The sequence below is a fragment of the Larimichthys crocea genome, chromosome XIX (assembly GCF_000972845.2).
Source record: "Larimichthys crocea isolate SSNF chromosome XIX, L_crocea_2.0, whole genome shotgun sequence".
Lineage (NCBI taxonomy): Eukaryota > Metazoa > Chordata > Actinopteri > Sciaenidae > Larimichthys > Larimichthys crocea.
Genome location: NC_040029.1, coordinates 2,260,007 through 2,273,298, shown reverse-complemented (window position 1 = coordinate 2,273,298; position 13,292 = coordinate 2,260,007). Strand labels below are relative to the sequence as shown.

At 41.9% G+C, this 13,292-nt stretch overlaps 1 protein-coding gene across 2 annotated transcripts in view; it reads left to right on the top strand.

The window, feature by feature from the left end:
• The window catches only part of LOC104936900 (helix-loop-helix protein 2), a 38,518-nt gene that overhangs the window by 12,581 nt on the left and 12,645 nt on the right, over positions 1–13,292 (top strand). For both annotated transcript variants that reach the window (XM_027291690.1, XM_027291689.1), the window contains exon 2: positions 5,353–5,473. The gene's annotated coding sequence lies outside the window, so the exon portion shown is untranslated. The remainder of the gene's footprint in view (positions 1–5,352; positions 5,474–13,292) is intronic.

The following is a 13,292-nucleotide window of genomic DNA, read 5'->3' as shown; positions in this document are numbered from 1 at the left end:
AACCATAGTTCATGCAAGACAAAGACCACATCCCATCACACATATCACATATTTAAATGTTAAATTAGTGAGAGAAAGTTATTTCACATTGCATAACATTTTGCAGATGGCTGCCTTGTGCGTAGTGTAGGTGGTGTTCTGCAGTCTGTTGCAGGTCTGCACACTTAGAACAGATTTTAAACAAGGTTTGGTCCCAATTAGAGAATCACACATATTTGCTTTCACGTGTCGTGTGTGTGTGTGTAAAATCCTCTCAGGCTGATTTTATCTGTGCACGGTGAAAGCTTCGGGGTAAGAAAAATCAGTTTTTCAGGGCTGATGGAAAAAAGCTGTGAGGGGGGAAAAATGGCATTACTGATGCCTGAGCTTATATTAGTTAGATGTTCCTATCACACTCTCCCTGTTTATGTTCTGAGGCCTGAGACATCTCACTTGAGAGATGTGACAACACTTGAGAACAAATACAGAGGAAAACAAGTTAAAGAGTGTGTGGAGAGTCGAGAGCTGCATTAACTCCCCTCAGATACCAAAAGTACAAATGGAAAGTGCATTTTGCATCTTGTCATCTTCTCACGGCAGATGATTTTTATCTTTGTTCGTACATCTCAACCTTCAAAACAAGAGTAAAATTGTCTGGTTACGCAAAGCAAGAGCTGAACACACTTAATTAGTTGTTTAAACTCATATAAACACAAATGTCACTGATCAAGTCATCTACTGTATACGCCTTAAAGCAGTGTAACAGATTTCCTCTTCTTATAGGATCCAACATCTTCTCACCAATTATCCTCACACACACACACACACTGAGCGTTGCCCCCTGGACACAGATGGGTCCTGAGCCATCAGTGTTGCAGGATGTCACACGAGGTCCTACAGGCTGCCTGGCTGGTGTTGTGACTGATTATTTCTATCTTCCGCTCTGTCAGGAGAGATGGAAAATTATATCGGCCTAAGGTGGCGCTCCGTTATTGATATCACTGTTAAAACTCTCCAATCCAGCTGCTCGCCTCGCCCTGCAACATCACTGCAATTAAATCTACACGCTGCTTGCAGCCTGTGTGTGTGGCAGAGAGTAATGGGCCCAATAGTTACTGTAACAAAACAATAATGTGATTCAGCATGGCAGCATAACAACCAGATATATATAAAAATATCAGTGCGATAGATGACAGGGAAGTTAATGGGTTATTATTACCACTCTCAAACTAATGGCAGCATCACAGCAAAGCTGGTGCTAAGTGGACTTGTTGCAAACAAACAATTAAAAAAGAAGTCTGCAAGCTTTCTCCGATGGAATTAGAAAGGCGGTCAAGAAAGTCATATTGCACTCTTCTCTCCCACTTTGCATACAGCAGGCAATATTAGGTGATGAATATGGTAATGGTCCTCATTCTAGTGGGACTATCTCCTTTCAGAGGGGAAGATCTGGTTCTGCTGTTAGATTCGATTAATTCCTCTTCATGCCACTCCTCATTTTTGTGTCCCCCTCTCTGCTCCCACACCCACCTCCCCCCTTCCTCGCTAACACTTTCAGGCCTATGATATTAGACGAACAATCGCAGAAACAAAACGAGCTGGAACAACCAAGATGGGAACAGATGGCACGTAATTGCCTGGTGGAGGAAGCCAGGGAGTCAATTTTTACCCGTCCTGGGGGAGTTGCAGTTGCAAGAAGGAAAAAAAAAAAAAAGTGCAGGTGCATTTGTTTTGATCAGATATGGCCTAGAGGAAGCATCTGAAAAATATTCATCACACGCACATTAGGGAGAGGAATTTAACAAAAGTGTTGTGGGTGAGACCTGGGATGCAATGGCGAGTTTTCATCGGGGTGAGGAGGTAGACGTGTGGCTGAGTCAACGGCAGCAGATGCATCACAAATTAATATCACACTGAAGTGTTGCAAAAACTGTAAAACTTTCAGATGGTAGCAGTCTGTCCTAACATTTGCCATCCTAATTTTAGGATTTTGTGACACTATAAATAATGTGAGGATACTTTGAAATAACTGATATGATGAACTGATGAAAATATAACTCTTATTTTTTGTTGCACTGTGACTACACCAGCTTTAAAATCGGTATAAATTCATATTTGGATAAATCTAAAGGAGAAATAATTATCACTCTACATATTTCTGGCTGTTATCTACAAATTCCAAGAAATATTCTAGTTTGTATGTTTATAAATTGTCTTATTTTATAGATTTTTTTTTTAAAAAGATACTATGAAAATAGTAAATGCCCTCTAAATAAATAACTATGTAACTGTCTACATATTATTACAGAAGGGTTAACATCCTCCATAGACTGTGACTTCATCAATAACTGCCCAGATTATGAAAAAGCATTTATAAACCATCAATGGGAGCCGGATTTACAATGATGCAAATTGTAATAACCCACTGGATCAAGCACAAAATTACAACAGCATCTTCTACACTTGATTTAGTATAGTGCAAACATTTGCAAGAATATTATTATTATTGAACTTATGACATTACGTATAAATGTGCTAACAGTTACAATGCTAACAGCTCTACGAGGCTGTACTGAGGCACACTGGTAAGGTGAGTTACATGCAAGCATGCTCATAATAATAATAACTTATTATTTCAATATGCCCCATGTTTACCACTTTAGACACATATGCTAACACAAAGTACAACTGAGGCTGATGGAAATGTAAAAAAAATAAATAAAAACAATTTGAATTTGATTATAAAGCAAAAATATTAAAGTGAAAACTTTGACCTGATGATGGGGCTGGATCAAAAGTCGCAGGATCACAAAAGTTCTTACAAATCGTCCTGAGGGGAACATGAACGTCTGTATGAAATTTCATTACAATCAACCCACTAGTTGTTGATATATTTCAGTAGACGGTGAAAACTTCAACAGAAAGCCTTCAGGGCTCATCCTCTGGGAACCATGAATATCTGCACATGTAGAGATCCTTTGACCTTTAGGGTTCATCCTGAGGCCATGATATCTGTTGGCAGTCACTGGTTATTTTGCTTTAGCATAAATCTTATTTTAATCTCATTGCCTTAAAAGTGAAAATTACATGTAAGACTTTCTTTTTTAACATTTGCACTGACTTGTAATGCAATATTTCAATATTATACTTCACATAGATATAGTAAATGTATATCTAGCAGCCTTTTAGCTTTCCAGCACCTCCAAAGATCACCAATTAAAACGCAATATCTTGTTTAGATTACACAAAAACCAAAGTGTAAAAATGACACTAGTTGTGATTTTACAGAGGGTCGTGCATCAGACTATTTCTTGGCTGGAAGCGTCTTGTCGTCAACATAACATGTTAATTCATGCTGATTTTGTTACTAGTAAACCACATTCAGTCGATGAACAGAGCAGACATTTATCATATTGTGCTTGTAATTTAGCTTTTTATTTCTTTGTGCCAACTTAATAAGTCTGCTGCAAGTTTTGTATTAATTTATAAAAGGGGGGTTAACTCTGTCATGGCCACAGAGCTTGATAGCACTATTTGTCTGCACCCACTTCATCCTTGGACATGAATCAGTCACATACTGTACTGAGATGAATTTCTTTTTCTCTGTCCTCTAAGCTCTGACCACATCTGTTCAATTACCAGCATGGAAAGTGCATTACCATTGGCTTTGTTGTTGGAGATGCTTGATTTTCTTAGTAAAAAAGCAGATGAATTTATAATGTTGTGATCCTCTGTGTTGTGAATCTCTTCAGCAGACCAGGGCCCCGGATCAGAATAAGCATTTTGATGAGCTATAGGCCGCCTCTTCTTTTTACAATCCCAAACTTGCGCTGCCTGCCCAATATCAAACTAATAAATTACAGCCCCCGTCTCCCACATAACTCACTGATAAATAAAAAAAAGGGTCTGCCATAGTGTGCAGCTGTGACCCAGGGTTACCTAGCAACAGGTCATGCCCAGACGTGATGCACAAGGTAGAGATACACCTCTAAGGAGCGGGAGAGGAGGGAGGGATGGAGATGGGGGAGATGGAGGAGCTTGGGGAGGGAGGGAGGGAATGGGTCTCATCCTCACTCTCTATGACCCTTGACAGATAGAAAACGCACTCAGAGGAAACGGCATTTGATTGACAGGGATATTTGAGGAACCTGAGACTCCTTGGTTTCTCCATTACTGTTTTCAGCTGGACTCTGGGCTGCTTTATGCCTGACAGAAGTCGACACAAAACTGATCTGTGTAGTTTTATAAAGCAATACGTTCAGCTAAAGGCGTATACAGACACTGTTAATTTGTACATCCATATCTGAGATGTGGCATAAAGAAAGCAATCAGATTTTATTGTTCTTAATTCCTTCTGAAGAGTCCCCCTGTCTCTGCCTCTATCTCTTGTATGCATGCATTAACACACACACACAAAACACATTTGCCACACAGAAGTACACAATCAGCCTTCCAACCCCTGCGCCCAGAGAGTTGTCTGATGAAAACCCTAACTGACAGGCCTAAAAAGATTGAGCAATAGCACAAGAGACGCACATCCACAGCGGTGTACAATGTCTTTGCCAGAACAGCGCGGCATGGAAATGAGAGTGTTCAGTCCATGCCCCCCCCCCCTCTCTCTCTCACCGCCCTCCCTTCCTCCGCCCTTCCTCTGTTGCCTGTGCGACAAACCCTCAAGGGGACTCTGCAGCTGTGTGGGGTTAGCACATGGTCGAGTTAGGGGCCACACACACAAACACACACACACACGCACAACGACAACAAACCAACAAACGCAGCCTTTATTATTTGTAAATATGGAATATTTATGCTGTGTAAACTGTAATAAGTTGTGCTTTTAATAAGAATATTCTCAAATGCTGCTGGAAGAGAGTGCAGCTGCCATTTTCAGTCAAGGTGCTCAGTATTTTAATATTAAAAGGGTCCAGGGTGTATTGATATTGTATATAATCTTCATCACTATGTTTCATTAGTGTATACAGTCGTCCCTCGCTATTAGGCGGTTCACTTTTCGCGGACTTGCTGTTTCGCGAATTTTTTTAGTGTAATTTTGCATGTTTTTTTTACAGCGTACTGTACAGTATGAACACGCATTGTGTTCTGCGTCCTAATTTAGCTAAGGGAGAACCGCACGTGTTCTGCGTCCTGATTAACTAAGGGAGTACTGTACAAAATGCGTGTAAAGAGGTGTATAAAAGTGTGTGGTTAGGGGTTTTACGGCCTTAAAACGTGTATAATAATTGTAAAACTTACTTCACGGATTTCGTTTATTGCGGGTTATTTTTAGAACGTATCCCCCGTGATAAACGAGGGACCACTGTAATCCCCTGAAAATAAGAGCTGATGTGGTTTTTGTTATTTTCAAATGTACAGATGGAGCCAGTCCACAGAGTCAGCCACGTTGCAGAGCCATGTTTCTACAGTAGCCCAGAATGGACAAACTAGAAATAGGGCCTTCCATGTTTCTGAGGAGTTGGTGGAGACCAAAACAGAGGTAAAACTGAAAGATGTGATATCAGACTTACGAAATAACTAAATGAATGATAATGTTGCCATGTGTCTGCTAGAAGAACCCTCAAGATGATAATGCTGTATATCAGCTTGTTTCCAAACAGCCATAAATCTCGGTTCATTCAGATTTTATTTTTGAACTGGAGTCGGTGTGAAGGTGTTTCTCTTACTCGGAGTAATAGTAACTTCACTTTTTTGTAGATGCACTGTGTCATACCATGATTGAAATTTTAAATATTTACAGCTTTTTTTTTTTTCTATTTTACCACCACCGGAAAAAGGTCAGGGTTCAGTGTTTTGGTCAGTTATACTACACATTGTTCTTTATTGCATCCGGAGCCTCCAGGGCACCACCACTACTATCTATGTGCATGTATATGATTTTGAAGGATCTAACTGGAAATTCTTCAGGAAAGACGCTCCTGTCAAATGTTAGTTTTATGGAATGCTCAACATTGTTTAGTTTAGGTGTATTTAAACCAGCCGCAGAGTCCAGCTGAACCAACTTCGGCTAAATTTGAGTCCTAAGCCTGGATTATTAAAGGAAGAGCTTAAAGGTAATCAATAAAAAAAATAAACACTTTAACAAGTGCTGTATCAACACAGCAGTGTGAGTGCTGGAGACATTTGTGCTTTTCACCTTTCCCAGAAGCTCCAGGTGGGTGACACGGTTGGGGGGGATGTGCACCTCCTCATGCAGTTAATGGACAGCATACACGCGGTGATAATTCGCAGCTAGCAAACATGACGTATGCCATCAGAGGCTGGTGTGAGTAAAATGGGCATCCATCACAGATGCTAACAACTCTGATTAAAAATACATAATCTGCAAGCGGCCCCCTGATACCGCCGTCAAGCCATTTTGGGTTTAATTGCAATTGGTCTCCGTTATGATCAAAGGCAAGTCACACCTGCTCGCCTTTAGCTTTCGTTTCGCTGATTACACTTTCAAATTTCATCAACGTCAAGTTGATAGATATGAAATTATGAGGTAAACCTGTTTACTTGTAGTCAAAAACAGTCCCAAAATCCCATCTTCCTCTCGGACTTTCACACCCTCCCTCTGCATCGCACCTTTTTCTGCTCTTGAAATCAAATCAAATGTTTCATAGAGCATTGAAAAACATGGAAAGAAGGTAAAGGGGGGTTAAGGAAATAGCAGCCGTGAAAGACACAGTGGAGCTCACAGTCCTCACGCAAGCACAACACAGAACAGTGAAAGGAGCCAAACTGCTTCTCCCCCTCTGCATCCTCACCTTACCCACCACCTGTATCTCATGAGGTGCAAGTGAGTGACAAAGCATCAAGAGGGAGAGTACCAAGCCTTCACTCACAAGGCTTTGCACCCAGCGCTCACCCAATTTACACCTCTCCTTTTCCTGCAAACCCCACCCTGGATCCCCTAGTGACAGCACCATGCTAACCGTCACCTCCCTGCTGGCATGACCGTGTGTGTGTGTGTGTGTGTGTGTTTGCAAGAGAGAGCGAAAGAAAGTGCAGGAGCATTTGTGGTATTATTGTGGGAAGCAGTTTAGGACCTTCAGACTGGGTACATTATGCAAGGAGACGTCATTTTGAGCCTTTCTTCTTGTGTAGTGTAAAATAAGGTTTAATCTAAAGAGAGTCATAGTTTAAATTAGATTTAGTTGTGCTGTTTCCTGAGATCATTTTCATTACTTTCCCGCCAACCTCTCCTGTCATTTCAGACCCTGACATTCCCTCACCTTCCAGCCTTGGCCCTCACCTCCTCCCACCAATCCCCGATCACCTGAGCCTCACCTGCCTGCACACCTGCCCCTCATCCCCTTAATCAGCTCCCTCTTTTATATATATATATATATTGCCCCTCCATTTCTGACCATTTCACGTTGGATCTTGTACCACCTGTTTGGACAAACCTCCTAGCAACAAACTGTTCTCTTTTTCTCTCTCTCTCTTTTTTTTAGCCTCTACAGCCCGTAATGTCATTAATTAAATCACAATCCCATGCAGAATTCCAGTGAGGTATCCCCGAGAGTAGTGTCTATAAGTTAAGTGCCAGCGCAGGAAATGGCCTTTAAGTGAGGAGGTGGAAAGAAAGGCTAGAAAATGGCCAAATATATATATGTCATGTCTGATGGTGTCTATTTTTCCCACCTCTTCCCTGTGACAATTAAAATAAATGAACTGTCACAGGCCTAGAGGCCCCCTGAAAAAGAAAATCTTTGAAAATCATCTCACAAATATGTAGTCTGATTTTTAAAGACATCCTAGTCATGTCCTGAATCAGCTGGATGCTGTAGTCCAGCAAAAGTTAAAAACAACAACAAAAAAAAAATAGTGACTTTGTTGGGGACTATTTTAATCTGTGGATTAATCTACATTTAGTAATGAAGGAACATTCACCAAGTGCAACAGTGTGGCTCACCGATTCTTTTTAAAAGTTAAAAAGACAAACTATTATGAAGGGTGAGTGGCTCAAAATTCAACAATTTCTGCAGCTGCTTCACAATAAAACCAGACTCACAGATACTGAAGGCTGTTGGTTGGTTTGTGTACTATTTATTGTGATGATAAAGTTGTGTGAAAGAATTAAAAATAATCCACATGAAAGACTGGTAACAACCAAGCATACGTTACCTTTCAACCTCAGTCGTCTTGGACTTTTTGGACCCTCTAAGAATGTGAACTCAAAGGGTTTTCCTGAACATCTTGTTTTAAACAAATCCTTCCTTTCTGCTTTCAGTTTCTTTCAGTCTGAACCACGATGACTCTCAGCTGCATCAAAACAAACCTGCACACTTACACTAAACCCAGTCCCTCCTGAGCTGAACCCCAACTTTACGTGATGAGCAAAGGGTCTAAAAAAAAAAAAAACTCACTGACAGGGTTTGAAATGATGTACCTACTGTACGCAAGGCCTGTTTAAACATCTTGACAGGATTAGAGTGGAGTTAAACTGCTTTGCAGGCGCAGTTAATTGAAGCGGATGAGGTTTTTAATAAAGCGTGCAGTGTTAGCAGCTGACAAATGGCTGGGCTGACACACAGGGGAAATTGCATTTAATGGCATCAGGTATGTGCTTTGCTGGAGCTTATCACATTACACTGGTGGGTGCACACACACACACACACTCACTCACACACACGCACTTGCGCACAGGCATACATGCATAAACGTACACACCCTGCTTTCATCTTCATTTGTTGCGGTGTGTATGCACGATGGCCCACATAGACACACACGCACACATTAATTTACGCTTACCTGAGCCAGTCAAGGTGTTTTCCCTCATGGATTTCAATTATGGCTCAGCGGGATGCCTCGTGTGCAGCAGATAGGTTGGTAGGTAGGTAGGTTGGTAGATAGACGGACAGGCAGAGTCACACCGGACCTATTACTGTAACATTGCTGGAGTTTCAGGCTAGCTTGGGGAATAGACATGATTGGTGGAAAAACTCTCAGTGGCTGCATTAACGCACACATGATGTGTGTTGACTTTATTTTATCTTGCAGGGAGGAACAGCCTGCATGAGACAACAACATCATATTTACTTAATAACTATCATCAAGTTGACAGTGAGGAAAGTGGAGCGAGATACAAAGAAAAGCCTCAACTCAATAAATCCCAAAAAATGGGTTATGGTTGGTAATGGATTTTTCACCAGATAAACAAAATGATGATTCAAGCTACAGCCATTTTATGGAATCTTTACATGTCCTGCTCATAGACCGTATAAAACATGGACCTAGTATCTGTGAAGTCACCCACAGGTTTCTGAAAAGCCTTTGTGGTGGCTCTGGCCGATGCCATCTTGGCAGTCCTTCTTCTGAATGAAGCCTGGGTGCTCAAGCACCAGTCAAGGCAACCACTCTTAATTCTGCATAACTTTAAGCATTGATATACTCCGAACAGGGGAGTTCAAATTAGAAAACAAGCTAAAGGAGGCCACTTAAAGTGGAACATGGTTGTCGATATTTTTACAAATCCCATAAAAAGTCCAGAAGGTCCAACGATGCACCAAAGATTGTAGAAAACAAGATGGTCGATCTCAGAAAAAGCTCTGTTTGATTGTTGTCTTTGAACAAAACAAGAAGAAAATATGTGTACTATTGATTTCAAGAACAGCACCAAGGATGTGGAATAGAATACACTGGTGAAAAAAATGATGACAAGCGTCAGTGAGGAGAAGCTTCACTGTCCATTTTGTTGTTGTACCGCATACAGACTACATAATTGTGGCCCAAGGATCTACAGCGCAGGGACCCTCAATACACAAGGGCTGATGACAGAATTCAGATCATTCAGACTCATAACAACCCTTTAAGCCACACGGATGCAGCAAGGACTTATTGGGCTTAAAGTACAACTTTCCTACTCTGTGGCATACAGAAAAAGAAAATCTTTGAAAATCATCTCACAAATATGTAGTCTGATTTTTAAAGGCATCCCAGTAATGTCCTGAATCAGCTGGATGCTGTCGTCCAGCAAAATAGTCGGGGACTATTTTTATATGTGGATTAATCTACATTTAGTAATGAAGGAACATTGAGCTCTATGGCACAGAGGAAGATCTATCAGGCTTGTACTTCTAGTCAAGTAATAAAGGTATAGACAACAACAACCTTATCTTAAAGTCTGTTAGAGATCATAAAGTTTCTAAAGAAAGAATATTTCACTCAGTGTAAACATCATAAAGGTTCAGAATATATACAATGCTGTCAGACGGTGTTTAGTGAGATGATTTTAACAACCTTGTAGCTAAAGCAAAAGGGGAAGGCTGCATCCTTGAAGTAGCTGAATCACCAGTAACTCCGGCACTGAAGTCCTTTTTCTCAACACGCCTGACTGTACGTACACACAGGCCTCAAGGAAAGCAGAGAGGGTGCTTGCCATCTTTGGTTGTGTATCCGTTTCTCCCTGATAATGTTGTGTCTGGATGCAATAAAGGCAAGAAACTGTCAGAAAGGACAACAGGACAACATGAATTATTTCAAGTGATATGTCGGGAGACCGCGGCATAGATGCCCTTTAGGAGTTGTCAGTTTGATATCTCACCCGGTAGTGCACGCACACACCCACAGATGCATGCACAACACACACACACAGCGTCCAGAGTGTGAGCCCGTAAGAAATTCCTCATAAGAGGACAATTAGAGTGTCTCATTTTCCCCTAATATCAATCACACAGCTCATGAATAAAGACAATTAGGTCCTCACGATTCCATACAATTGCATCTGCCCTTTGAGCTCCCCCTCCGATTTGGGAGCGATGCCTCTTGGGTATATGGCGCTCTCTCATCACCGCGACTCAGTGTGAGCCACCGCAGTCAATAATAGGAGACAAAACAGAGGAGGCAAGGGCCCAGTTTCAGACTAGATCAGATCCTCCGGACGCGTGTCACTCTTCATTAGGGAGGCGGGGTAGCAGGGGATGCCCTTAAGGTGAGGATGGCCACAGAACGGAGGGGGTAAAGGAAGGGGGGCGGAGTGGCAGCTGTGGACAATGACAGAATCTGTGTCCAAGGGCCCCTCAGGCCAAACACCAGCTCTCCTCCACCCTGAACTGATCTCTCGCCTCTAGACCCATGAAGGAGGGAGGGAGGGAGGAAAAAGTGACAGAAATAGACCAGTCACACTCAGTGGACTTTCTATCCAGACTTGCTGTACTCAAGACCCGTGCTGACATTGATGTAACACATCACATCAATGTGTCTAATGTCATATTCATAGAAATGTGATTGGTTTACCTCAGGCATGGGTGGTTCCCCATACAGCACAGCAGCTTGGATAATGTCAGGTATTAATCTTTCATAGCCCCCATTAAATTAAGCACTTTGATTCACTTATTATTAATTTATACTGATTGCTGCAATGTTGGCGTACATGCTGGCAAAGGCAGTTATCCCTCCCTGGGATTGCCATTTGGGAAGACAGTGATCTTTAGGAAGTAGGAATAAACATTTCTTAGTGTTAATATTTGAACCTTCCCTGAGTTTTCACTTCAACTGATCGATCACAGGATCGTCTATTGGCTTCTAATCCAGATGGAGACTCCTTAAATGCAACGTCAAGCCTAGGGCTGGAACTATGGACTATTTTCATGGTTAATCAATTAATTACTCGGTCTATAAAGTGTCAGTAAAATAGCGATGAAATGCCCATTATAATTTTACCAAAGCCCGAGGTGAGATCATGAAAAATTTGAGTCCGACTCAATGATTACTATCATATTAGAGGAAGAAAATAAACAAATTCTCACATTGGAGAAACTGAAACCAAAAAACTTTTTTTTTTTAACTTAAAAGATTAATCAAGCATAAACATGCTTTAACAGCTACAATGCCAGAAACAGAAGTTGTTTTAATAAAGAAGTCAAAAATGTTGAAAGAAAGAGGAAAGTTGGGTTAGCATTGGCAGTAACAGTTCACAGTAACTACCTTGTGCTTAGGTAAGCAATCTTGATCCAACACGGGAATGGCGGACTCCGCCAGTAAGATTGAGTACTGCTACATGGAGAGATAATTACTAAATGTAAAACTAAACTAATATAATAAGTGGCTACTGTTTGATTTCATGAAATTCAGGATTACAACTTGAATTGTGTAAGTTTCGTATACGTCGCACCTCGTCGTGCTGCGATATCGACACACCTGATGTTGTAGCAACACACGCGTGTTTTTTTTTTTTTTTTTGCCATCAGCAATGCATCAAACTAATAACCTCGTCTAAAAGTGGACAATGGGGGGCTGCGACGGAGGCGAGTGTGCTGCCACATGTAGGTGGCACACACTCGCCTTATTAGCCAGGTCAAACATAATCAGTGATAGACACGGCAGGGCTGCTTAATTATGGCTGGCAGCTGGCAGCGGGGGCCTTCCTTTAGGGGCCGGGTTATGCCCATGCATGAACCCCCCCCCCAACTCCCCTCCACTTCTCCACACCCAACCCTCCTCCACCACCCACACTGCCCCAAATGAAGAATAAATCTCACCTCCCTTTTGTTTGGGGTGAAGCATGTGGCAGCCCCTTCATTTAAAGCAAGAATAAAAATGTGGACAGAATTCGGGATTAATAGAGGGGAATGGGGCATTAAATTAGTGTAATTGCGGGGTAACAGCGGTGTGTGTGTGTGTGTGTGTGCTTGTGTGCATAAAGGTAATAAAAATATCCTTCCAACAAGAGCAAATCGTTTCCTCAGAACAAACCAACAAAGCACCTGAGCTATTAAAGGGCTCGGATTTTTCAATTTCATAACACAGACAGCCAGACAGCCTGTTTGCCGCACTTCGCGTGACACAACAGATGTATTCACAAGGCAGCTTCCTCCTCCCAACACATCCTGAAAAGGCACCTAAGCTCCTGCCACAAACAGCTTGTAAATCTGCACTTAAATGAGAGCAAGCGAGAGACCGACTCCTGCCTGCCCGCCCGCCTGCTGCGTCACTGAAGAAATATGGCTTCATGAAGTTTGTAACCAACGCGAGGGTTTGAAAGAAGCAGTCACAGGCTGATGTAGTGCGTGATTATATTGTTTCTACACCAAAATGTTGCTCCGATCAAAACTCTGGGCTTGTGCATGCAGCGAGAAAACAGCTGAGACAGAAAAGAGAGACACTGCTTGAAGCCGCAAGCAGTTGTGCACTCTGATCTCCCAAGGCTGTCTGTCTACACACACACACACACACACACACGCTTTCTCGTACATGCAGACCCCCTGATTCAGCCTCCTCTGGTATATTGATCCATTTCATTCTGCCTCAATGAGATGCAGACAGCATCCCAGAGCCCAGACCGCTCATAATCATGATATAACACTCTG